The sequence below is a fragment of the Mixophyes fleayi genome, chromosome 1 (genome assembly GCF_038048845.1).
Source record: "Mixophyes fleayi isolate aMixFle1 chromosome 1, aMixFle1.hap1, whole genome shotgun sequence".
In the NCBI taxonomy this organism is placed as follows: Eukaryota; Metazoa; Chordata; class Amphibia; order Anura; family Limnodynastidae; genus Mixophyes; species Mixophyes fleayi.
The window spans coordinates 151,882,535-151,905,466 of record NC_134402.1 but is presented as its reverse complement, the minus strand read 5'-3'; positions in this window follow the sequence as shown (position 1 = coordinate 151,905,466).

The following is a 22,932-nucleotide window of genomic DNA, read 5'->3' as shown; positions in this document are numbered from 1 at the left end:
GTCCATACAGTTCCTCGTGTATTATTACCTCCATATTACCAGTGCTGCTAGTCATAGACTTTCCTGAGCATCTCATCATCTACTATTGCCTGTTCCCTGATCACCCTGCTACCAGAGTACACTATTACCATCTACATTGCTCTGGTAAGCTTACCACCTGGTGATCCCTGGGTAAAGACTCCTAGTGCCCGTGACAGTAAGATCAGGCCATGACAGACCCAGATACGGAACCTACCGCCAAAGAGATGCTGCAGCATCTGGTCAGCCGTGTGGAGCAACAGGATGCCCGCCAACAGCTGTTACTTCAGTGTTATCAGTCATTAACCTCCCAAGGAACATCTGGACAGACTGTGACAGCTACTCCTGAGGCTTCTGTGCTTTCCTCCGTTTCCCCAGTGCCATCCCAGGTGTCTACAGCTTCCACGCTTCACCTGCCTACTCCGTCAAAGTAAAATGGAGACCCCAAAACTTGTAGGGGTTTCCTTAACCAATGTTCAGTCCATTTTGAGCTCCAACCTCAAAATTTTTCTACCCATCGTTCCAGAGTGGCCTATCTTATCTCTTTGTTTTCAGGACAAGCCCTGGCTTGGGCCTCCCCTCTGTGGGAGAGAAATGACCCTATATTACAAGATAGTGCCAAATTCATTTCTACATTTCGAAGTGTGTTCGATGAACCAGGTCGTGTGACCTCCGCTGCTTCCAGCATCCTCCGCCTACGACAAGGACCTCATACAGTAGGCCAGTACGTCATTCAATTTAGGATCTTAGCCTCTGAACTTCAGTGGAACACTGAAGCCCTAGTTGCCGCCTTCTGGCAGGGGCTCTCCGATAAAATTAAAGATGCACTGACTACTCAAGAGCTTCCTTCGTCACTTGAAGATTTGATCTCTCTTTGCCATCGTGTTGATATGAGATTTCGTGAAAGGGAAGCTGAGAGAACAACTTCTGCTAAAGCACCTCTTCGTTCTAACCCTCAATTTCGTCCAGTTTCACCCTCTGTGATTCCCATGGAGATAGGACGTTCCAAATTATCTTCCGAGGAGAGAAAACGAAGAGTAAAGAATAGACTCTGTATCTATTGTGCTGATTCCACTCATATTCTCAGCTCCTGCCCTAAGAGATCGGGAAATGCCAGGCCCTAACTAGTTCTGGAGAGGTGAAGTTAGGGTCCCTGGAGTCCTCTCCATCTTCCATGAAATCTAAAGTCTGCGCTTTTGATGTTACAATTTCCTCTGCTACCAAAACCTTTGAGTCACAGGCATTAATTGATTCCGGAGCAGCAGGAAATTTTATTTCCAAATCATTAGTAAATCAATGGTCTCTACCAGTGATTACCTTAAAAACACCCATTACTGTGACGGCTATAGATGGATCACGTCTCATCAACGGTCTCATCACTCAGAGTACGTCTCCAGTAACACTTCAGATTGGTGCCCTGCATCATGAAGTAATATCGTTTTTAATCCTTCCTGTTACGACAAGTCCGATTGTCTTAGGCCTTCCATGGCTTCAGTGTCACTCTCCCCAGATTGACTGGCGCACCCCTCAAGTCACGTCTTGGGGGCCTGAATGTCACCATCGTTGCCTTTCCCAAGTTATTCCTCTCAAAGTACAGCAATCTTCCATCTCATCTACCTCACCGGGACTCCCTCCTCAATATGCTTCATTTACTGATGTGTTTGATAAAGCTCAGTCTGAACGTCTTCCTCCTCATCGTTTTTGGGATTGTCCGATCGACCTTCTACCTGGCAAGACTCCCCCCAGGGGCCGGGTCTATCCACTTTCGTTACCTGAAACTCAAGCCACATCTGAGTACATACAGGAGAACCTCCAGCGTGGGTTTATTCGACCTTCCACCTCTCCCGCTGGAGCTGGGTTCTTCTTCGTCAAAAAGAAGGATGGATCATTACGCCCTTGCATAGATTTTCGTGGACTCAATGCCATTACTATCAAGAATCGGTACCCCATTCCGCTGATTACTGAGCTATTCGATCGCATCAAGGGAGCCCGTATTTTTACTAAGCTGGATCTTCGTGGTGCCTACAATTTAATCAGAATCCGTTCCGGTGACGAATGGAAGACAGCGTTTAACACCAGAGACGGGCATTACGAATATCTGGTAATGCCTTTCGGGCTGTGTAATGCCCCCGCTGTTTTTCAAGGCTTCATCAATGAGATCTTTCGGGACTTATTATATGTATGTGTCGTCGTCTATCTAGACGACATATTGATCTTTTCTCAGGACCTGCCTTCTCACCACCAACATGTGGCAGAAGTCCTCTCCAGGCTACGAAAAAATTCATTGTTCTGTAAATTAGAAAAATGTTCATTCGAATTGCCCCAGATTCCATTCTTGGGGTATATAGTTTCCGGAGTTGGCCTGAAGATGGATCCAGACAAGGTGAATGCTGTACTACATTGGCCCCAGCCAACTACTCTTCGTGCTATTCAGCGTTTTTTAGGTTTTGCCAATTACTATAGACGCTTCATTCAAGACTTTTCTTCCATTGCATCTCCTATTGTGGCCCTGACTCGAAAAGGGGCTAATCCTAAGCAATGGTCGCCTGAGGCTTTTCAAGCCTTTCAAACACTCAAAGAGTCCTTCTCTTCGGCTCCAATCCTTCGACAGCCTGATGTGACACTCCCCTTCTTTCTAGAAGTAGATGCCTCTAATGTGGGCTTGGGAGCTATCCTCTCCCAACGCTCTGAACAGCAAAAATTCCATCCTTGTGCCTTCTATTCTCGGGGTCTTCTGCCCGCAGAGAAGAATTATACTATCGGGGACAAGGAGTTACTAGCTATCAAAGCTGCATTAGAGGAGTGGAGATACCTATTGGAAGGAGCTCGCCATCCGGTGACGATCTTCACGGATCATAAGAACTTGTCATATCTTCAGTCTGCCCAATGCTTGAACCCTCGCCAAGCAAGATGGTCTCTTTTCTTTTCCCGTTTCGAATTAATAATAACCTTCAAACCAGCTGCCAAGAACAAAAAAGCTGACGCTTTATCTAGAGCTTTTGTGACGTCCTCTGATATAGAAGAGGTTTCCAACCATACCATTCTAGACCCCAAATGTATCTCACTGGCTGCTTCATCCACCAAAACGCTACCATTTGGGAAGACTCTCGTGCCTCCTACTCTAAGGAGGAAAATCCTTTCGTGGTTCCATGCCTCTCGTTTTTCTGGACACGCCGGTGAACACAAGACCTTTGAGATGCTCTCTCGAAGTTACTGGTGGCCTTCAATGAGGAGAGACGTCAAAGAGTTCATTGCTTCCTGTGAATTATGTTCCCAATTCAAATCTTCCCGCAGAACTCCAGCAGGGTTGCTGCGACCACTACCCATTCCGTCCAAGCCGTGGACCCATATTAGTATGGATTTCGTTACTGACTTACCACCCAGTAAGAATCATAACACTATTTGGGTGGTGGTGGACAGATTTTCGAAGATGGCTCATTTCGTCCCCCTGTCTGGTTTGCCTTCCTCGTCTATCCTGGCCGAACATTTCATTAAAGAGATCTTCCGCATCCATGGATGTCCGTCTGAGATTGTGTCAGATAGAGGAGTACAATTCGTTTCCAGATTCTGGCGAGCCCTTTGTAAAACCTTGGGCATACGATTAGCACTCTCATCTTCTTACCATCCGCAATCTAACGGACAGACTGAGCGTGTCAATCAAGATCTTGAGACTTTTATAAGGATGTTCTCTTCAGCCAATCAAGACAACTGGGTAGAGTTGCTTCCTTGGGCCGAATTCGCCCATAACAACATGTACCATGAGTCATCATCCAAAACTCCATTTTTTGTGGTCTACGGTCACCATCCGTCTTTTCCGGAATTTCCTGCCCTCCCGCCCAGCCAAGTTCCAGCGGTGGAGACGGCCTGTCAGACCTTTAAAAATATCTGGTCTCAGGTCAAAACCTGTTTGAAGAAAACATCTATCAAATATAAATCTTTCGCAGATAAGAAGAGGCGGGCTATTCCACCACTAAAAATTGGAGATCGTGTCTGGTTATCTACTAAAAACATTCGTTTGAGGGTCCCATCTATGAAATTCGCCCCTCGTTTTATTGGTCCATATAGGATCATTCAAGTAATCAATCCAGTATGTGTGAAACTTCTTCTTCCTAAGAATCTTCGGATTTCTAATGCCTTCCATGTGTCCTTACTCAAGCCTCTTATTATCAACCGTTTTTCAAAACCTCCCTCAGCTCCGCAGCCAGTTCAAGTTCATCAGGAGGAAGATTTTGAAATTACTGAGGTATTAGACGCAAAAATTTCGCGAGGAGTACTCCGTTTCCTCGTTCATTGGAAGGGCTTTGGTCCTGAGGAGCGGTTTTGGATCAAAACTGAAGATCTTAATGCTCCTGCCCTTTTGAAGAAGTTTTATTTCAAAAATCCGGACAAGCCCGGTTCCAGGCGTTCTGTGCCCACCTTTAAAAGGGGGGGTACTGTCACTCACCGGACCGTGAGTGCCTCTTCCCGGACATTTAGGAACCGTGGCCGTCCTCCATCCTGAGGGTCTGCGCATGCGCAGCCCTTTCCTATACTTCAGTGTATGTCCCTTTAACTCAATTGGCAGATCAGGCAACACTCCCTATATTAAGCACCTGTGGTCAACACCACGTTGCCTGATCTTGGAGTCTCATTCCCCATGAGCCTCTGAAGGTGTTCCTGTGTTTCCTCGTGTATTCAGCGCTGCTGATTCCTGTGGTTTCCAAACCACTTCTACCTCTGTGGTTTCCTAACCACTTCTCCTACTGTGGTTCCCATACCACTTCTACCATCAACTGTATCATCATGACTGTTTGCTGATTCCTATCTGCTGCCTCCGTGCACTACAGTCTCCTATACCACTTCTACCATCAACTGTATCATCGTGACTGTTTGCTGATTCCTATCCGCTGCCTCCGTGCACTACAGTCTCCTATACCACTTCTACCATCAACTGTATCATCGTGACTGTTTGCTGATTCCTATCCGCTGCCTCTGTGCACTACAGTCTCCTATACCACGTCAACGCTATTATATTCCATTGTGACTGTTTGCTGATTCCTATCCGCTGCCTCCGTGCACTACAGTCTCCTATACCACTTCAACGCTATTATATTCCATAGTGACTGTTTGCTGATTCCTATCCGCTGCCTCCGTGCACTACAGCCTTCTCTCCTTATCCACTCACCTGTTCATCATCAAGTCTGTGAGCTGATTCCTAGCTGCTGCCTCCGTGCACTACAGCCTCCAGCTGGCAACTCGCCTGTGTTCATCATCGTGACTGTGAGCTGATTCCTATCCGCTGCCTCCGTGCACTACAGCCTCCAGCTGGCAACTCGCCTGTGTTCATCATCGTGACGGCTAGCTGATTCCTATCCGCTGCTCCTGTGCACCTCAGCCTCATCTCATCTCTCCCGTGGGTTCGCAGAGTCCTGCTGCCGCTGCCAGTCCTATCGTCCATCTACTGCTGATCCGCTCTCCACGCCTTCCTGGTTCCCCTGGTCGCTACCCTCCTGTCAGCATTGGATTCCTGTCCCTGTGGGTCTACTTACCTGTGCGCTGCACCTACTAGACTCCTGCTTCTTACATCCAGGGACTTCTCATCCTGTCGGCCTCCTGCCGCCCAGGTATCACTGCACTCCTGTCTGACTGCCTTCTGAACCACGGTATGCATACTTCTCATTGACTGTGCTGGTGTATTGCATATCTTGCTGGACTGTGTTGGTTCTCCTCTGGAGTCTGCAATCCGCTGAGTCGTTTGCCATCATTGACTGTGTTACCTTGTGCTGGATTACTTCAGAGACTTCCTACATTTGCAGACCTGTTCAGTCATTTATATATATTGTGCATATTACTGTGGATCGTGTTTAATGTGCCCGTGTACATCCTGTGTTGCAGTCTCTCCCCGTACACCTCCTCACATATATTTTCAGTGGTACAACTTGCTGAAGGCAGACCACTGATTCCTGTTCCGGTATCACCTGTTCCATTCCTCTCACATAGCAGTGGTACAACTTGCTACCGCAGACCACTGACTTCCCGGATACCTCCACTTGGATTCCATTCCTTCACTCAGACAGCGGTACCACTTGCTATCCGCAGACCGCTGACTCTCATCACCTCCTCGTTTCTGTTGGACATTCCTCCTCGCTATAGCAGTGGTACAACTTGCTAACGCAGACCACTGACTACCTCCACTTGCCCTTGTCCATACAGTTCCTCGTGTATTATTACCTCCATATTACCAGTGCTGCTAGTCATAGACTTTCCTGAGCATCTCATCATCTACTATTGCCTGTTCCGTGATCACCCTGCTACCAGAGTACACTATTACCATCTACATTGCTCTGGTAAGCTTACCACCTGGTGATCCCTGGGTAAAGACTCCTAGTGCCCGTGACACTCATGCTCATCAACATCCTCATTAACGCCCTCGTCGCCTACACAAATTTCCCCCTCAACCTCTTCTAATTCCAAAGTGGCATCCTCAATTTGGGTATCATCGGCTACACTCGGGCTATTAAGGCACACATCAGCAGAATGCTCACGATTAGACATCCCACTGTTGGATGGACTCTCCACAGGGATTGTTGTCATTTGTGAATCAGAGCAAACATTCTCCTCTAATGCCTTACTGTTATCTTGCAGCTCGGATTTGACGCGTAACAGTAGTTGTGCACCAATTGTAGGCTGGGTAACTTTTTGGGATCTGTCACTAACAGCCAAAGGTGAAGGCCTCATTCTCTCTTTGCCACTGCGTGTGTAGAATGGCATGTAGAATGGCAGGTTTGCAATTTTTTTTTATCGGCACTTAACTTTTGCTCAGTAACACTTTTTTTTCGCTTCAACCCAGTAAATTGTTTTTTGTTTTTTGTTCTTTGCACTGATTTGGAAACACTCTGTTGTTTGACATCGCCTTGGCCAGATGACGTACTGGGAACACTAACATCAGGACTGGTGACAGAACCTGGTTGCTCATTCTGATCATATGTGGACTGCTTTGAATCCATTCCGAGCACAAAGCACTTGCAGTGGTAAAAATTATTTGGTAAGATGCTGCTGACAGATATGACTTTTGACAGCCAGAAATATTTATGCACAATTATGGGGGACACCCCAAAAGCACTGAGGAGTGCTAAAAATTATTTGGTAGATACTGCTGACAGATATGACTTTTGACAGCCAGAAATGTTTATGCACAATTATGGGGGACACCCCAAAAGCACTGGGGAGTGCTAAAAATTAGTTGGTAGATACTGCTGACAGATATGACTTTTGACAGCCAGAAATATTTATGCACAATTATGGGGGACACCCCAAAAGCACTGAGGAGTGCTAAAAATTATTTGGTAGATACTGCTGACAAATATGACTTTTGACAGCCAGAAATATTTATGCACAATTAGGGAGGACACCCCAAAATCACTGGGGAGTGCCAAATATTAAAAAAAATAAAATAAACCTTTATCCTCCTCTCTTCTCTAGCGATTTTTGTTAGAGCAATTGCAAGAAGAATATTGGATTCTCTGTCCCTGCTCTCATCAGCCTGTGACTACACCCTGCTTTCTCCCTCTGTCAAATAGCAATGGCTTGCTGTGGAGGCGTGTATTTATAATCTTGAAGTATCGCGAGAACCAAGCCCCGAGATCCGATGACGTCACAATGACGTTTGGCCTCGATTTGGATTGGGAGCGGACGGGAGAGTACCGAGCTACTCAGCTGGGTACTCGGATAGGCAAAATTCGGGTGGGTTCGGTTCTCGGGGAACCGGACCCGCCCATCTATAATTGAAGTAGAATTATCTTTCTTAAAGGTGGGTTTAAATTGGAATCCACTCTGTGTAATAAGGAAGGTAGTTTATTAAATATCTATAATGATATTAGCATTAATAGTAGAGATGCTCACTGACCCGCGTGTTTTGGTTTTGGTTTTGGTTTTGGATCTGGATTACCGTCGTGTTTTGGTTTTGGTTTTGCCAAACCGCTCTTGCGTGTTTTGGTTTTGGTTTTGTTTGGTTATGTTTTGCAATTTTGTTTAAAAATCAATGTTTTTGGGCATAAAATAACCTAATTTAGTGCTCCACCTGTTTCTTGGATAAGTAAGGTAATTCTAAAGCTAATAAATTAGGAAGAAAACAGTTTAATACCGTTTAGGCTGTCCTTAATGCTGCACACAAACCTGGTTGTCTTCCTCTTCATCTTAGCCTTTTGGCAATGCAGCATTACACCCTCCACTTGTAGTTGAATAGAAAAAAAGCAGCCTGCATAGACTGTAGAATTAGAAAGTAAACATAAATGGACTAAGGTAGTTTGGTGGCTATCTATGCCCCCCCCTGACCTCCACTTGTAGTTGAATAGAAAAAAAGCAGCCTGCATAGACTGTAGAATTAGAAAGTAAACATTAATGGACCAAGGTAGTTTGGTGGCTATCTATGCCCCCCCTGACCTCCACTTGTAGTTGAATAGAAAAAAGCAGCCTGCATAGACTGTAGAATTAGAATATAAAAAGAAGTGGACAAAGGCAGTTTGCTATCTGTATGCATCAGCCCCCCCACATCCACTTGTAGTAAAATAGAACAAAAGCAGCCTGCATAGACTGTAGAACTAGAATATAAAAAGAAATGGACAAAGGCAGTTTGGTATCTGTCTGCATCAGCCCCCCCCCCCCATCCACTTGTAGTAAAATAGAACAAAAGCAGCCTGCATAGACTGTAGAATTAGGATATAAAAAGAAATGGACAAAGGCAGTTTGCTATCTGTCTGCATCTGCCCCCCCCATCCACTTGTAGTAAAATAGAACAAAAGCAGCCTGCATAGACTGTAGAACTAGAATATAAAAAGAAATGGACAAAGGCAGTTTGGTATCTGTCTGCATCAGCGCCCCCACCCCATCCACTTGTAGTAAAATAGAACAAAAGCAGCCTGCATAGACTGTAGAACTAGAATATAAAAATAAATGGACATATGCAGTTTGGTATCTGTCTTCATCAGATCCCCTCTCCTCTAGGAGTAAAATGGAAAACTATTCAGCCGTTATATAATCTAGAATATAAATAGAAATTGAGAAAGGCAATTTGGTATCTGTCTGCATCATAATCATCAACATCATCATTAGCGCCCTTGTCGCCTACACAAACCTCCCCCTCTTCCAATTCCAAAGTGGCATCCTCAATTTGTGTATCACCGGCTGCACTCGGGCTGTTCAGGCACACATCAGCAGAACTGCTGAAAGGGTCCCTCTTTATGGGTACACTAACAGAATGCTCACGATTAGACATCCCACTGTTGGATGGACTCTCCACAGGGATTGGTGTCATTTGTGATTCAGAGCAAACATTATCCTCTAATGCAGCGGTTCCCAAAGTGTGCGCCGCGGCTCCCAGGGGAACCGCGGCGCTGTCACTGGGGTGCCGCGACCAGCCAGAGGGAAAAGAAAAAGAAAAGAAATCCAGCATCCTTCTCTCTCCTGCAGCTTGTCACTGATTGTCGGGCGCACTGCAGGAGAGAGAAGTATGCTGGATCCTGGCGCCGCGCGGATTGGTAAGTGTTTTTTCTTTTTTTTTTCTTTGTCCTCTGGCTGGCCGCGGCGGAAGGGGGTCAGAGTGGCTAAGGGGGGGTCAGAGTGGCGGAGGGGGGCAGAGTGGCGGCCAAGTGAGAGAGAAGCATAGAGAAAGGGGCAGAGAGTGAGTGGCAGAGTGAGAGTGGGGCAGAGTGGTAGCAGAGTGGCAGGGGCAAAGTCAGAGGGGGGGCAGAGTGAGAAGAGGGCAGCGGGGACAGAGTGAAAGGGCAGCATGAGAGAGGGCAGAGAGATTGGGCAGCGTGAGAGAGGGTAGAGGGGCAGCGTGAGAGAGGGCAGAGTAAGAGGAAGCAGCGTGAGAGAGGGCAGAGGGGCAGCGTGAGAGAGGGCAGAGTAAGAGGAAGCAGCATGAGAGAGGGCAGAGGGGCAGCATCAGAGAGGGCAGAGTAAGAGGAGGCAGCATGAGAGAGGGCAGAGTGGCAGCGTGAGAGAGGGCAGAGTAAGAGGAGGCAGCGTGAGAGAGGGCAGAGGGGCAGCGTGAGAGAGGGCAGAGGGGCAGCGTGAGAGGAGGCAGCGTGAGAGAGGGCAAAGGGGCAGCATGAGATGAGGCAGCATGAGAGAGGGCAGAGGGGCAGTGTAAGAGGAGGCAGCATGAGAGAGGGCAGAGTGGCAGTGTGAGAGGAGGCAGCGTGAGAGAGGCCAGGTATCACTGCACTCCTGTCTGACTGCCTTCTGAACCACGGTATGCATACTTCTCATTGACTGTGCTGGTGTATTGCATATCTTGCTGGACTGTGTTGGTTCTCCTCTGGAGTCTGCAATCCGCTGAGTCGTTTGCCATCATTGACTGTGTTACCTTGTGCTGGATTACTTCAGAGACTTCCTACATTTGCAGACCTGTTCAGTCATTTATATATATTGTGCATATTACTGTGGATCGTGTTTAATGTGCCCGTGTACATCCTGTGTTGCAGTCTCTCCCCGTACACCTCCTCACATATATTTTCAGTGGTACAACTTGCTGAAGGCAGACCACTGATTCCTGTTCCGGTATCACCTGTTCCATTCCTCTCACATAGCAGTGGTACAACTTGCTACCGCAGACCACTGACTTCCCGGATACCTCCACTTGGATTCCATTCCTTCACTCAGACAGCGGTACCACTTGCTATCCGCAGACCGCTGACTCTCATCACCTCCTCGTTTCTGTTGGACATTCCTCCTCGCTATAGCAGTGGTACAACTTGCTAACGCAGACCACTGACTACCTCCACTTGCCCTTGTCCATACAGTTCCTCGTGTATTATTACCTCCATATTACCAGTGCTGCTAGTCATAGACTTTCCTGAGCATCTCATCATCTACTATTGCCTGTTCCGTGATCACCCTGCTACCAGAGTACACTATTACCATCTACATTGCTCTGGTAAGCTTACCACCTGGTGATCCCTGGGTAAAGACTCCTAGTGCCCGTGACACTCATGCTCATCAACATCCTCATTAACGCCCTCGTCGCCTACACAAATTTCCCCCTCAACCTCTTCTAATTCCAAAGTGGCATCCTCAATTTGGGTATCATCGGCTACACTCGGGCTATTAAGGCACACATCAGCAGAATGCTCACGATTAGACATCCCACTGTTGGATGGACTCTCCACAGGGATTGTTGTCATTTGTGAATCAGAGCAAACATTCTCCTCTAATGCCTTACTGTTATCTTGCAGCTCGGATTTGACGCGTAACAGTAGTTGTGCACCAATTGTAGGCTGGGTAACTTTTTGGGATCTGTCACTAACAGCCAAAGGTGAAGGCCTCATTCTCTCTTTGCCACTGCGTGTGTAGAATGGCATGTAGAATGGCAGGTTTGCAATTTTTTTTTATCGGCACTTAACTTTTGCTCAGTAACACTTTTTTTTCGCTTCAACCCAGTAAATTGTTTTTTGTTTTTTGTTCTTTGCACTGATTTGGAAACACTCTGTTGTTTGACATCGCCTTGGCCAGATGACGTACTGGGAACACTAACATCAGGACTGGTGACAGAACCTGGTTGCTCATTCTGATCATATGTGGACTGCTTTGAATCCATTCCGAGCACAAAGCACTTGCAGTGGTAAAAATTATTTGGTAAGATGCTGCTGACAGATATGACTTTTGACAGCCAGAAATATTTATGCACAATTATGGGGGACACCCCAAAAGCACTGAGGAGTGCTAAAAATTATTTGGTAGATACTGCTGACAGATATGACTTTTGACAGCCAGAAATGTTTATGCACAATTATGGGGGACACCCCAAAAGCACTGGGGAGTGCTAAAAATTAGTTGGTAGATACTGCTGACAGATATGACTTTTGACAGCCAGAAATATTTATGCACAATTATGGGGGACACCCCAAAAGCACTGAGGAGTGCTAAAAATTATTTGGTAGATACTGCTGACAAATATGACTTTTGACAGCCAGAAATATTTATGCACAATTAGGGAGGACACCCCAAAATCACTGGGGAGTGCCAAATATTAAAAAAAATAAAATAAACCTTTATCCTCCTCTCTTCTCTAGCGATTTTTGTTAGAGCAATTGCAAGAAGAATATTGGATTCTCTGTCCCTGCTCTCATCAGCCTGTGACTACACCCTGCTTTCTCCCTCTGTCAAATAGCAATGGCTTGCTGTGGAGGCGTGTATTTATAATCTTGAAGTATCGCGAGAACCAAGCCCCGAGATCCGATGACGTCACAATGACGTTTGGCCTCGATTTGGATTGGGAGCGGACGGGAGAGTACCGAGCTACTCAGCTGGGTACTCGGATAGGCAAAATTCGGGTGGGTTCGGTTCTCGGGGAACCGGACCCGCCCATCTATAATTGAAGTAGAATTATCTTTCTTAAAGGTGGGTTTAAATTGGAATCCACTCTGTGTAATAAGGAAGGTAGTTTATTAAATATCTATAATGATATTAGCATTAATAGTAGAGATGCTCACTGACCCGCGTGTTTTGGTTTTGGTTTTGGATCTGGATTACCGTCGTGTTTTGGTTTTGGTTTTGCCAAACCGCTCTTGCGTGTTTTGGTTTTGGTTTTGTTTGGTTATGTTTTGCAATTTTGTTTAAAAATCAATGTTTTTGGGCATAAAATAACCTAATTTAGTGCTCCACCTGTTTCTTGGATAAGTAAGGTAATTCTAAAGCTAATAAATTAGGAAGAAAACAGTTTAATACCGTTTAGGCTGTCCTTAATGCTGCACACAAACCTGGTTGTCTTCCTCTTCATCTTAGCCTTTTGGCAATGCAGCATTACACCCTCCACTTGTAGTTGAATAGAAAAAAAGCAGCCTGCATAGACTGTAGAATTAGAAAGTAAACATAAATGGACCAAGGTAGTTTGGTGGCTATCTATGCCCCCCCCCCTGACCTCCACTTGTAGTTGAATAGAAAAAAAGCAGCCTGCATAGACTGTAGAATTAGAAAGTAAACATTAATGGACCAAGGTAGTTTGGTGGCTATCTATGCCCCCCCTGACCTCCACTTGTAGTTGAATAGAAAAAAGCAGCCTGCATAGACTGTAGAATTAGAATATAAAAAGAAGTGGACAAAGGCAGTTTGCTATCTGTATGCATCAGCCCCCCCACATCCACTTGTAGTAAAATAGAACAAAAGCAGCCTGCATAGACTGTAGAACTAGAATATAAAAAGAAATGGACAAAGGCAGTTTGGTATCTGTCTGCATCAGCCCCCCCCCCCCCATCCACTTGTAGTAAAATAGAACAAAAGCAGCCTGCATACACTGTAGAATTAGGATATAAAAAGAAATGGACAAAGGCAGTTTGCTATCTGTCTGCATCTGCCCCCCCCATCCACTTGTAGTAAAATAGAACAAAAGCAGCCTGCATAGACTGTAGAACTAGAATATAAAAAGAAATGGACAAAGGCAGTTTGGTATCTGTCTGCATCAGCGCCCCCACCCCATCCACTTGTAGTAAAATAGAACAAAAGCAGCCTGCATAGACTGTAGAACTAGAATATAAAAATAAATGGACATATGCAGTTTGGTATCTGTCTTCATCAGATCCCCTCTCCTCTAGGAGTAAAATGGAAAACTATTCAGCCGTTATATAATCTAGAATATAAATAGAAATTGAGAAAGGCAATTTGGTATCTGTCTGCATCATAATCATCAACATCATCATTAGCGCCCTTGTCGCCTACACAAACCTCCCCCTCTTCCAATTCCAAAGTGGCATCCTCAATTTGTGTATCACCGGCTGCACTCGGGCTGTTCAGGCACACATCAGCAGAACTGCTGAAAGGGTCCCTCTTTATGGGTACACTAACAGAATGCTCACGATTAGACATCCCACTGTTGGATGGACTCTCCACAGGGATTGGTGTCATTTGTGATTCAGAGCAAACATTATCCTCTAATGCAGCGGTTCCCAAAGTGTGCGCCGCGGCTCCCAGGGGAACCGCGGCGCTGTCACTGGGGTGCCGCGACCAGCCAGAGGGAAAAGAAAAAGAAAAGAAATCCAGCATCCTTCTCTCTCCTGCAGCTTGTCACTGATTGTCGGGCGCACTGCAGGAGAGAGAAGTATGCTGGATCCTGGCGCCGCGCGGATTGGTAAGTGTTTTTTCTTTTTTTTTTCTTTGTCCTCTGGCTGGCCGCGGCGGAAGGGGGTCAGAGTGGCTAAGGGGGGGTCAGAGTGGCGGAGGGGGGCAGAGTGGCGGCCAAGTGAGAGAGAAGCATAGAGAAAGGGGCAGAGAGTGAGTGGCAGAGTGAGAGTGGGTGTCACTCACCGGACCGTGAGTGCCTCTTCCCGGACATTTAGGAACCGTGGTCGTCCACCATCCTGAGGGTCTGCGCATGCGCAGCCCTTTTCTATACTTCTGTGTATACCCCTTTAACTCAATTGGCAGATCAGGCAACCTCCCTATATTAAGCACCTGTGGTCAACACCACGGGGCCTGATCTTGGAGTCTCATTCCTCATGAGTCTCTGAAGGTGTTCCTGTATTACTCGTGTATTCAGCGCTGCTGATTCCTGTGGTTTCCAAACCACTTCTACTACTGTAGTTCCATACCACTTCTACCATCAACTGTATCATCATGACTGTTTGCTGATTCCTATCCGCTGCCTCCGTGCACTACAGTCTTCTACACCACTTCAACGTTATTTTATATCAATGTGACTGTTTGCTCATTGCTATCCGCTGCCTCCGTGCACTCCAGCTTTTACCTCACTCACCTGCTTCTCATCAAGTCTGTTTGCTGATTTCTATCCGCTGCCTCCGTGCACTACAGTCTCCTGCTTGCAACTCGCCTGTGTTCAACATCGTGACTGCCAGCTGACTACTATCCGCTGCCTCTGTGCACTACAGTCTCCTGCTTGCAACTCGCCTGTGTTCAACATCGTGACTGCCAGCTGACTACTATCCGCTGCCTCTGTGCATTACAGTCTCCTGCTTGCAACTCGCCTGTGTTCAACATCGTGACTGCCAGCTGATTACTATCCGCTGCCTCCGTGCACTACACTCTCATCTCATCTTTGCTGTGACTTCCTCGAGACTGCCGCTTTTCATTACCATCTGCTACACTTCGTGATCTACAGCTCCTGCCCTGCGCTGCACTCCTGTTTCCCATCGCTGTTGGTTCCTGTGGTTGCTACTGGTTACCTCCGTGTGCCGCTGAGTCCTGCCGCTGTGGTCAGCGCTATCGTCCATCTCCTGCTGATCCACTCTCCACGCCTTCACGTGTTCCACTGGTCTCTACCCTCCTGTCAGCATTGGATTTGTATCTCTTCTACTACCCTCTGCTGGATCATCTCCATTCTCCTGGGTTTCCTATGAGTCCAGTTCCACGTGTTGCTGACTCCTGTGGGTTCGTGTCCCTGTCGGTCTACTCACCTGTGCGCTGCACCTGCTAGACCGCTGCTTCACCTATCCAGGGACTTCCTATCCAGTCGGCCTCCAGCCGCTCAGGTACCGCTGCAATCCCATCTCACTGCTACTGCTGAACCACGGTATGCATACTTCTCATTGACTGTGCTGTGTATTGCATATCTTGCTGGACTGTGTTTGGTTCTCTCTGGAGTCTGCTATCCGCTGAGTCTATTGCCATCATTGACTGTGTTATCATTGTGCTGGACTACTTCAAGAGATTTTCTAGATTGCAGACCTGATCAGTCATTTACATATATATATATCTATATTGTGCATATTACTGTGGATCGTGTATAAGGTGCCTGTGTATATCCTGTGTTGCAGTCTTCCCCCGTGCACCTCCTCACATATATATTCAGTGGTACAACTTGCTGATGTCAGACCACTGATCCCTGTTTCCGGTATCACCTGTTCCATTATCCTCTCACATAGCAGTGGTACAACTTGCTACCGCAGACCACTGACTACCTGGATACCTCCACTTGGATTCCATTCCTTCACTCAGACAGCGGTACAACTTGCTAACCGCAGACCGCTGACTCTCATCACCTCCTTGTTTCTGTTGGACATTCCTCCTCACTATAGCAGTGGTACAACTTGCTATCGCAGACCACTGACTACCTTCACGTGTCCTTGTCCATACAGTTCCTTGTGTATCATTACCTCATTATTACCAGTGTTGCTAGTCATAGACTTTCCTGAGCATCTCATCGGCCATCATTTCATGTTCCGTGATCACCCAGCTACCAGAGTACCCTATTACCATCTACATTGCTCTGGTAAGCCTACCATCTGGTGATCCCTGGGTAAAGACTCCTAGTGCCCGTGACAGTAAGATCAGGCCATGACAGACCCAGATACGGAACCTACAGCCAAAGAGATGCTGCGGCATCTGGTTACTCGTATTGAGCAACAGGAAGTTCGCCAACGGCATTTACTGCGGTGTTACCAGGCCTTAGCCTCCCAAAGACCGTCTGTACAAGATGCCACAACTACTGTTGATGCTCCTGTGCCTTCCTCCGTTTCCCCAGTGCCATCCCAGGTGTTTACAGCTTCCACGCTTCACCTGCCTACTCCGTCAAAATACGATGGAGACCCCAAAACTTGTAGGGGTTTTCTTACTCAATGCTCAGTTCATTTTGAGCTCCAACCTCAAAATTTTTCTACCCATCGTTCCAGAGTGGCCTATCTTATTTCATTGTTTTCTGGACAAGCTCTCGCATGGGCTTCCCCTCTGTGGGAAAGAAACGATCCATTGTTACAGGATAGTGCCGAGTTTATTTCCACGTTCCGAAGTGTATTCGATGAACCAGGTCGTGTCATTTCCGCTGCATCCAGCATTCTCCGTCTTCGCCAAGGATCTCGCACTGTGGCTCAGTACGTCATTCGATTTAGGATCTTAGCCTCTGAACTTCAGTGGAACACTGAAGCACTAGTTGCCGCCTTCTGGCAGGGGCTTTCCGATAAAATTAAAAACGCACTGACTTCACAAGAACTACCCTCCTCTTTAGAAGATTTGATCTCTCTTTGCCATCGGGTAGACCTGAGGTTTCGTGAAAGAGAACCTGAGAAGACAACTTCGGTTAAAACACCTCCTCTCTCAAATCCTCAATTTCACCCAGCTTCATCTCCGGTGATACCCATGGAGATAGGTCGCTCCAAATTAACTTTAGAGGAGAGGGACCGAAGAATAAAGAATAGACTTTGTATCTATTGTGCCGATTCTACGCATATGCTCAATTCTTGTCCCAGGAGATGCCGGGCTCTAACCAATACTGGGGAGATAAGGTTAGGGTTCCTGCAGTCCTCTCCATCGTCTATGAAATCTAAAGTCTGCGCTTTTGATGTGACTATTTCCTTTGCTACCAAAACCTTTGAGTCACAGGCATTGATTGATTCCGGAGCAGCAGGAAATTTTATTTCCAAATCATTAGTAAATCAATGGTCTCTACCAGTGATTACCTTAAAAACACCCATTACTGTGACGGCTATAGATGGATCACGTCTCATCAACGGTCTCATCACCCAGAGTACGTCTCCAGTAACCCTTCAGATTGGTGCCCTGCATCATGAAGAAATATCGTTTTTGATCCTTCCTGTTTTGACAAGTCCGATTGTCTTAGGCCTTCCATGGCTTCAGTGGCACTCTCCCCAGATTGACTGGCGCACTCCTCGAGTTACATCTTGGGGAACTGAATGTCATCATCGTTGTCTCTCCCAAGTGGTTTCATTCAAAAGACAACATTCGTCTATTCCACCAGGTCCTCCTCCACAAGATCCTTCATCTACGGATCTGTGTGATAAAGTTCAGTCTGAACGTCTTCCTCCTCATCGGGCGTTCATGACGTCATCGGACGTTGAAGATGGATCTCAGGAGTCATCTTCAAAAAGTCAAGTGCTGGTGGTTCACGGTCACCATCCGTCTTTTCCGGAATTTCCTGCCCTCCCGCCCACCCAAGTTCCTGCGGTGGAAACTGTTTGTCAGACCTTTAAAAATATCTGGTCTCAGGTCAAAACCTGTTTAAAGAAGACATCTATCAAATATAAATCTTTCGCAGATAGGAAGAGGCGGGCTATTCCACCACTAAAAATTGGAGATCGTGTCTGGTTATCCACAAAAAATATTCGTTTGAAGGTTCCATCCATGAAATTCGCCCCTCGATTTATTGGTCCATATAGGATCATTCAAGTTATCAATCCAGTATGTGTGAAACTCCTTCTTCCTAAGAGTCTTCGGATTTCTAATGCCTTCCATGTATCTTTGCTCAAACCTTTTATTATCAACCGTTTTTCAACTCCTCCCTCAGCTCCGCAGCCAGTTCAAGTTCATCAGGAGGAGGATTTTGAGATTACCGAGGTACTAGATGCAAAAATTTCGCGAGGAGCCCTTCACTTCCTCGTTCATTGGAAGGGCTTTGGTCCTGAGGAGCGCTCTTGGATCAAAGCTGAAGATCTTAATGCTCCTGCCCTTTTGAAGAAGTTTTACTCCAAAAATCCGGACAAGTCCGGTTCCAGGCGTTCTGTGCCCACCTTTAAAAGGGGGGGTACTGTCACTCACCGGACCGTGAGTGCCTCTTCCCGGACATTTAGGAACCGTGGTCGTCCACCATCCTGAGGGTCTGCGCATGCGCAGCCCTTTTCTATACTTCTGTGTATACCCCTTTAACTCAATTGGCAGATCAGGCAACCTCCCTATATTAAGCACCTGTGGTCAACACCACGGGGCCTGATCTTGGAGTCTCATTCCTCATGAGTCTCTGAAGGTGTTCCTGTATTACTCGTGTATTCAGCGCTGCTGATTCCTGTGGTTTCCAAACCACTTCTACTACTGTGGTTCCATACCACTTCTACCATCAACTGTATCATCATGACTGTTTGCTGATTCCTATCCGCTGCCTCCGTGCACTACAGTCTTCTACACCACTTCAACGTTATTTTATATCAATGTGACTGTTTGCTCATTGCTATCCGCGCACTCCAGCTTTTACCTCACTCACCTGCTTCTCATCAAGTCTGTTTGCTGATTTCTATCCGCTGCCTCCGTGCACTACAGTCTCCTGCTTGCAACTCGCCTGTGTTCAACATCGTGACTGCCAGCTGACTACTATCCGCTGCCTCTGTGCACTACAGTCTCCTGCTTGCAACTCGCCTGTGTTCAACATCGTGACTGCCAGCTGACTACTATCCGCTGCCTCTGTGCATTACAGTCTCCTGCTTGCAACTCGCCTGTGTTCAACATCGTGACTGCCAGCTGATTACTATCCGCTGCCTCCGTGCACTACACTCTCATCTCATCTTTGCTGTGACTTCCTCGAGACTGCCGCTTTTCATTACCATCTGCTACACTTCGTGATCTACAGCTCCTGCCCTGCGCTGCACTCCTGTTTCCCATCGCTGTTGGTTCCTGTGGTTGCTACTGGTTACCTCCGTGTGCCGCTGAGTCCTGCCGCTGTGGTCAGCGCTATCGTCCATCTCCTGCTGATCCACTCTCCACGCCTTCACGTGTTCCACTGGTCTCTACCCTCCTGTCAGCATTGGATTTGTATCTCTTCTACTACCCTCTGCTGGATCATCTCCATTCTCCTGGGTTTCCTATGAGTCCAGTTCCACGTGTTGCTGACTCCTGTGGGTTCGTGTCCCTGTCGGTCTACTCACCTGTGCGCTGCACCTGCTAGACCGCTGCTTCACCTATCCAGGGACTTCCTATCCAGTCGGCCTCCAGCCGCTCAGGTACCGCTGCAATCCCATCTCACTGCTACTGCTGAACCACGGTATGCATACTTCTCATTGACTGTGCTGTGTATTGCATATCTTGCTGGACTGTGTTTGGTTCTCTCTGGAGTCTGCTATCCGCTGAGTCTATTGCCATCATTGACTGTGTTATCATTGTGCTGGACTACTTCAAGAGATTTTCTAGATTGCAGACCTGATCAGTCATTTACATATATATATATCTATATTGTGCATATTACTGTGGATCGTGTATAAGGTGCCTGTGTATATCCTGTGTTGCAGTCTTCCCCCGTGCACCTCCTCACATATATATTCAGTGGTACAACTTGCTGATGTCAGACCACTGATCCCTGTTTCCGGTATCACCTGTTCCATTATCCTCTCACATAGCAGTGGTACAACTTGCTACCGCAGACCACTGACTACCTGGATACCTCCACTTGGATTCCATTCCTTCACTCAGACAGCGGTACAACTTGCTACCCGCAGACCGCTGACTCTCATCACCTCCTTGTTTCTGTTGGACATTCCTCCTCACTATAGCAGTGGTACAACTTGCTATCGCAGACCACTGACTACCTTCACGTGTCCTTGTCCATACAGTTCCTTGTGTATCATTACCTCATTATTACCAGTGTTGCTAGTCATAGACTTTCCTGAGCATCTCATCGGCCATCATTTCATGTTCCGTGATCACCCAGCTACCAGAGTACCCTATTACCATCTACATTGCTCTGGTAAGCCTACCATCTGGTGATCCCTGGGTAAAGACTCCTAGTGCCCGTGACAGTGGGGCAGAGTGGTAGCAGAGTGGCAGGGGCAAAGTCAGAGGGGGGGCAGAGTGAGAAGAGGGCAGCGGGGACAGAGTGAAAGGGCAGCATGAGAGAGGGCAGAGAGATTGGGCAGCGTGAGAGAGGGTAGAGGGGCAGCGTGAGAGAGGGCAGAGTAAGAGGAAGCAGCGTGAGAGAGGGCAGAGGGGCAGCGTGAGAGAGGGCAGAGTAAGAGGAAGCAGCATGAGAGAGGGCAGAGGGGCAGCATCAGAGAGGGCAGAGTAAGAGGAGGCAGCATGAGAGAGGGCAGAGTGGCAGCGTGAGAGAGGGCAGAGTAAGAGGAGGCAGCGTGAGAGAGGGCAGAGGGGCAGCGTGAGAGAGGGCAGAGGGGCAGCGTGAGAGGAGGCAGCGTGAGAGAGGGCAAAGGGGCAGCATGAGATGAGGCAGCATGAGAGAGGGCAGAGGGGCAGTGTAAGAGGAGGCAGCATGAGAGAGGGCAGAGTGGCAGTGTGAGAGGAGGCAGCGTGAGAGAGGTCAGAGGGGCAGCATGAGATGAGGCAGCGTGAGAGGAGGCAGCGTGAGAGAGGGCAGAGGCAGTGTGAGAGGAGGCAGCGTGAGAGAGGTCAGAGGGGCAGAGTGAGAGGAGGCAGCGTGAAAGAGGGCAGAGTGGCAGTGTGAGAGGAGGCAGCGTGAGAGAGTTCAGAGGGGCAGCATGAGATGAGGCAGCGTGAGAGGAGGCAGCGTGAGAGAGGCCAGAGGGACAGTGTGAGAGGAGGCAGCGTGAGAGAGGTCAGAGGGGCAGAGTGAGAGGAGGCAGTGTGAGAGAGGTCAGAGGGGCAGCATGAGATGAGGCAGCATGAGAGAGGGCAGAGGGGCAGTGTGAGAGGAGGCAGCGTGAGAGAGGTCAGAGGGGCAGTGTGAGAGGAGGCAGCGTGAGAGAGGGCAGAGGGGCAGAGTGAGAGGAGGCAGCGTGAGAGAGGTCAGAGGGGCAGAGTGAGAGGAGGCAGCGTGAGAGAGGGCAGAGTGGCAGCGTGAGAGAGGGCAGAGTGAGAGGGCAGACGGGGCAGCGTAAGAGGGGGCAGACGTGGCAGAGTGAGAGAGGGCAGCGTGAGAGAGGGCAGAGTGAGAGAGAGCAGAGGGGCAGGGTGAGAGGCAGAAGCGTGAGAGAGGGCAGAGGGGCAGAGTGAGATGAGGCAGCGTGAGAGAGGGCAGAGGGGCAGTGTGAGAGGAGGCAGCGTGAGAGAGGGCAGAGGGGCAGTGTGAGAGGAGGCAGCGTGAGAGAGGGCAGAGGGGCAGAGTGAGAGGAGGCAGTGTGAGAGAGGTCAGAGGGGCAGAGTGAGAGGAGGCAGCGTGAGAGAGGGCAGAGTGGCAGCGTGAGAGAGGGCAGAGTGAGAGGGCAGATGGGGCAGCGTGAGAGGGGGCAGAGTGAGAGAGGGCAGCGTGAGAGAGGGCAGAGTGAGAGAGAGCAGAGGGGCAGGGTGAGAGGCAGAAGCGTGAGAGAGGGCAGAGGGGCAGAGTGAGATGAGGCAGCGTGAGAGAGGGCAGAGGGGCAGTGTGAGAGGAGGCAGCGTGAGAGAGGGCAGAGGGGCAGTGTGAGAGGAGGCAGCGTGAGAGAGGGCAGAGGGGCAGAGTGAGAGGAGGCAGTGTGAGAGAGGTCAGAGGGGCAGAGTGAGAGGAGGCAGCGTGAGAGAGGGCAGAGTGGCAGCGTGAGAGAGGGCAGAGTGAGAGGGCAGATGGGGCAGCGTGAGAGGGGGCAGAGTGAGAGAGGGCAGCGTGAGAGAGGGCAGAGTGAGAGAGAGCAGAGGGGCAGGGTGAGAGGCAGAAGCGTGAGAGAGGGCAGAGGGGCAGAGTGAGATGAGGCAGCGTGAGAGAGGGCAGAGGGGCAGTGTGAGAGGAGGCAGCGTGAGAGAGGGCAGAGGGGCAGCGTGAGAGGAGGCAGTGTGAGAGAGAGCAGCGGGGCAGAGTGAGAGAGGGCAGTGTGAGAGGAGGCAGCGTGAGAGAGGGCAGAGTGGCAGCGTGAGAGGGCAGAGGGGCAGCATGAGAGAGGTTAGAGTGAGAGGGCAGATGGGGCAGAGTGAGAGGGGGCCGAGTGTGTGGAGATGAAGGAGGTCACAGTGTGAGTTAGTTGTCAATTATTCTTTAACAGAAATATAATTGAAAAAAATATATAAAAATATTATTTTTTCCTTGGATCTATGCGTATTATTTTTGCATACAACTAAATAAGTATTTCTGTCCTGACCTAAATACTTATTATGTTTTTCTGACCCAACTACTTATAAAACAGGACTGCTCTGTAATTATTTTGGAGGGGTGCCTTGAAAAAATTATGGAGACTCTAAGGGTGCCGCGAACTGCAAAAGTTTGGGAACCACTGCTCTAATGCCTTACTGTTTTCTTGCAGCTCGGCTTTGACGCGTAACAGTAGTTGTGCACCACTTGTAGGCTCAGTAACATTTTTTGATCTGCCACTAATAGACAAAGGTGTC